This window comes from Protopterus annectens, chromosome 12.part0, assembly GCF_019279795.1.
Source record: "Protopterus annectens isolate FY-2018-M chromosome 12.part0, PAN1.0, whole genome shotgun sequence".
Classification (NCBI taxonomy): Eukaryota; Metazoa; Chordata; order Ceratodontiformes; family Protopteridae; genus Protopterus; species Protopterus annectens.
Genome location: NC_056746.1, coordinates 545,699,835 through 545,704,260, shown reverse-complemented (window position 1 = coordinate 545,704,260; position 4,426 = coordinate 545,699,835). Strand labels below are relative to the sequence as shown.

The 4,426-nt window shown below is 37.4% G+C and overlaps 1 long non-coding RNA gene across 1 annotated transcript in view; it reads right to left on the bottom strand.

Annotated features, from left to right (window-relative positions):
• Positions 1-485: 485 nt before the first annotated feature.
• LOC122817344 overlaps positions 486-4,426 on the bottom strand; it is a 20,164-nt gene continuing 16,223 nt past the window's right edge. Inside the window, exon 2 of the long non-coding RNA XR_006367212.1 lies at positions 486-932. This is a non-coding gene — a long non-coding RNA (uncharacterized LOC122817344). The remainder of the gene's footprint in view (positions 933-4,426) is intronic.

Below are 4,426 nucleotides of genomic sequence, written 5' to 3'. Positions count from 1 at the left end.
GTATGGGACACTAATGAATCCTGGGGATTGACTTCAGCAGGGTGCTTGAAAGACAAACCAGATATACAGTGTGTAAAGAAAGAAAGTGTGTACAAGTTAATATGTGTTCTTTAACTTTATGAAATATTATGCATGCTTAAAAAAATGACTGAACCACCTTTCAGAAAGCAGTCGTGGACAGTAAACATTAAATCTGAATTCCTGAAGTCAGGTAGTGCCAGCACCTAGAAAACGAGGAATAATTCTTTCTTCCCAAGTAAATTAAGTAGCAGTATTGACTGGTTTCGCTTTCATCAACACCTTTCTCACTGACATCTCCAAGTGGCTGACTTACCCAGCACTGACAGCATTTCTAAAGTGCCAGGGAAAAGTGCTGAGAAGGATTGCATAAATTCTCCCAAGACAGATCAGCACCGATGCTGGAAATAACTGTCAGAGATGTGATTATATAGGAGTGGTAATATAATCAAACAACTGACACAAAGTATTGTAACTTGCATTTACTGTGGGTGTCACAGAAGAAATGTCCAAATAGCATTAGTCATAAGGCCTGACCCTTGGCATTAAGACAGATGTTGATCACATACGTAGGTTATTTGCAGCACCAAGACAAATGCAGAATACATATGTAAATTATTTAGTTCAGGGAACCATCTCACTGCAAACATATGTTTCTTTTTATTCACAAGGAGGTTCCTCACTAGTTATGCTTTATAACTCCATTAACTATAGAAAAATATGCAGCTGTATTTCTTTCCTGTGTGTCACTTACAAATTACACAGTCCTGATGATGAGTGTAACAACATCTAAAAGGAGACTCAAGATAAACGTGCTTCTGCTGTAAAGATGCTGCAGATTGGAAACAGTGAACCGTGACAGGTTTAGGTGCTGGTCTAATTAGCGAACATCAGACTAATGGAAGATAGCCTGTCTATGAAAAATAAAAGAGGTGTTAACACTAAATGCTCATTCTTAAACAGAAAGGCAGCAACTGATCAAATGATGATGCAAAAATGATAAACTGACATCTGTTCTGAAACACCATATGTTCACTCAGGCAACATTAAGATAAGTGCAACTAAATAAAATAATCATTTTAGATTTATTCTCTGTTAACTAAATAAGAAGGACTAGATGCAAATAATGTTGCAACACAGTAGACTACTTTGCTATTTTCTTGACTTGCTCATAGTCTGACAGTATACTCATGACAATTATGGAATTAAACTTATTAAGATGATAAAACCACTTTTCAGTACACGGCCTTATAAGGTATAATTCGACTTGAAGCAAATACAAATAGCATATATCACATTTAGCTTTAGTATATGAAATTCCATGTTTTTTTCTGGTTCACATATTCATGTGCAAGTAAACTCTATATAACACAATGAGATAAAACATTATCTAACACATCAAAAATGAGGATTTCTAATGTCTGAAATGTAATTTTGTTAAGCTATAACTTTGGGGTCTATATTATATCCTTGAAATCTGTGAACAGCAAACCCTATTTACAGCGAAAATGCCGTGCATTCAATTCGCTATTGTGGGGTGCTGCGCTCCCCCCACCACCACTAATTATATATACCAACTGCAAGATCACACTACAGTGAGGAAAGGGCAAATTTTCCAATCTTCACTGTAGTGCGATCTCACTATTTACAGGTCGCTGCACGGCATTTTCACTGTAAATAGCGTTCGCTGTTTACAGCTTTCGAGGATATAATATAGAACCATAATTTCATATTAGGGTATGTGATACTTTAATGTAGATATTAAATGTGGAGAAATTTGCTTTATTAAAAATTTGCTGAAGTGATATTTCTACACGTTAGAATTAAATGTTTGAATTAAATGTTTGAAACTTATCCGGAATTCTGAAAGATCCCCATTGCTTATGTTAAAGCCTGAGGTAAAAATGCCCCATTTCCACAGTGCAGTTTTTGAGACTTAAACACATTAGCCATAATGGGTTAAGGCCTCATTATCAGCTAATTTGCATGTCTCTGAATCGCAATTAGTTATCTTTAGTGTGGATTAGCACTTCTTGCGGTAGATAACAGTGGCAGAGTCTGCATTGTGTTTGCACAAGCATTGAGCTCATTTACCTTCCCACACATAATACTCACACTGAGACATGCTCAGACACACACACACACACACACACACACACACACACACACACACACACACACACACACACACACACACACGCACACAGACACACACAGACACACAGACACACACACACACACACACACACACACACACACACACACACACACACACAAAGCACACACACGCGCACATGCTCGCACAGACCACATAATTCCGCTACTGTCCTTGAGATGTCAGAATATTTGTATCCTCCAGTAAATCCATGGTAGTGCAAAAGCTGTTATACTATTAATTTTCTAAATTTATAGAAGGCATAATTTAAATCTGTCCCTGATTTTGTCCTGTCTTGTGCTATATGGTTAAGAGGTATGCTTACTGGGGCAATGGTGCAGAATTTCAATCTTATTATCCACACTTTGTAGTTATGTTTTATGTTAATACTTATTTATTTACTTTATATTTTTAAAGATGATATAACTGGTGTCTAGTGATGGAGCAGAAGACTATTATCTTTGATAGAATCCCTTTTAGTGCCTTTAAGGCATGTCGCTTAATATTCCTAGTAGCTAGTGGTTTCCCACACTATGTTTTTTTTTTAAGTTCCTTAATGCACTTTATACACACATACACACACACACACACACACACACACACACACACACACACACACACATATATATATATATATATATATATATATATATATATATATATATATATATATATATATATATATATATAAATGTGACTGCCATTATGGCACAAGAGGTTAGCACTGGTGTCTACTGTTTCCTCCCATCCCTGTTATGTGTAATAGACATTATGACATGAGAGGTTCTTCCTGGTATCTCCTGCTTTCTCCCACCTCCATCATGTGTAAGCACAGTTATGGCATTTAAGGTTATACCTGGTGTGTAGTGTTACCCCCTTGCCTACATCTGCAGGTTTATCACTGATGTCTAGTGGTCTCCTCGAAAGGGCTATACCTAATGGCAAGTGGTCCACTCAACCTAATGTTGCAGGCTTAGTTTTTTAGTCTAGGGCTGTGTGGAGGTATGACAGCTGCTACATCCCACCCCTCACACACACACACACACACACACACACACACACACACACACACACACACACACATTCATTACACATACAGAGGAACACCACATACACACCATGTGCACACATGCACACACACGCATACTCATGTACACAGATGAACAAACATGCACACACACACACATGGGCACATGAATGGCCTTTTCCCCACATGATGACATTTGTGCACAGACACAGGTGCACACAGCTCACCTAAGCACTCACTAATCCCCCCTTTTGTTGCCTCTGTCAGACACAAAGCCTCACACATATGCTCACACATAAAGTCCCTCTCATACACATATTCATCCAAATAATACCTGCCTACAAGACTCCCCAACACTTACCTCTACCATGTTTATTATGTCGAGTGGCCAGGAAGAGCTGTGACAATTTACACAGCTGAGCAATTCCCTGAATTACTATAAAACACAGTTCATTTTGTTCATTTGTACAAAACATTCAGATGCAATACAGCCGCTAACTTGTCTCTGCAATCTCTTCTAACCAAAACTCTGAATGGAGTGTTTTGTGTTTTAAAAACCTCAAAACAAATAAACCTGTGTTTTGCATCAACGGAGTTTGTCTCTTCAAGCTGTGTGGGGTGGTGGTTGTTTTGCAATTTTCTTATGTATTCCTTGTTCACAGTGGACAGCGCGTTTTGGCACTTTGGAATTCCCTGAATTACTTGGCTGCATAAATACCCTTACTGAGGCTGTTCCAGGGGAGAGCATATGCCTCTGCCGTACCCTGCCTCATTTGCATTGAACACAAGTAGGGACACAACCCATTTTAATGCTGCATATCTTTTCATTGCAGCACTGTGGTATAGCAGTTTCCAAATCAGAAATGGTTTCCATGAAGTGTATACCTCATGTATGCCCCATAGCATAGATTAAAGCTCAGAGTTTGATAATGGTAAGTAATTTTATAGTTATATTATTATTATTATTATTACTATTACTACTATCCATGATTTCCTTACTTTTTCATGTTTGAAATTGTTTTTTAGTCACTGTATATATGATATTTCTCTGAAAATATCAATTAGTCTGCTACACAATTTGTGTTAGGTCACTGTATCCATCTTTAAATCAAAATATATGTGACATCAAAGCCAAACTGCACTGTGTAATGCATATATCTATATCTATATCTATATCTATATCTATATCTATATATCAAAAAACTCCAGCTTTACTCTGTCACATA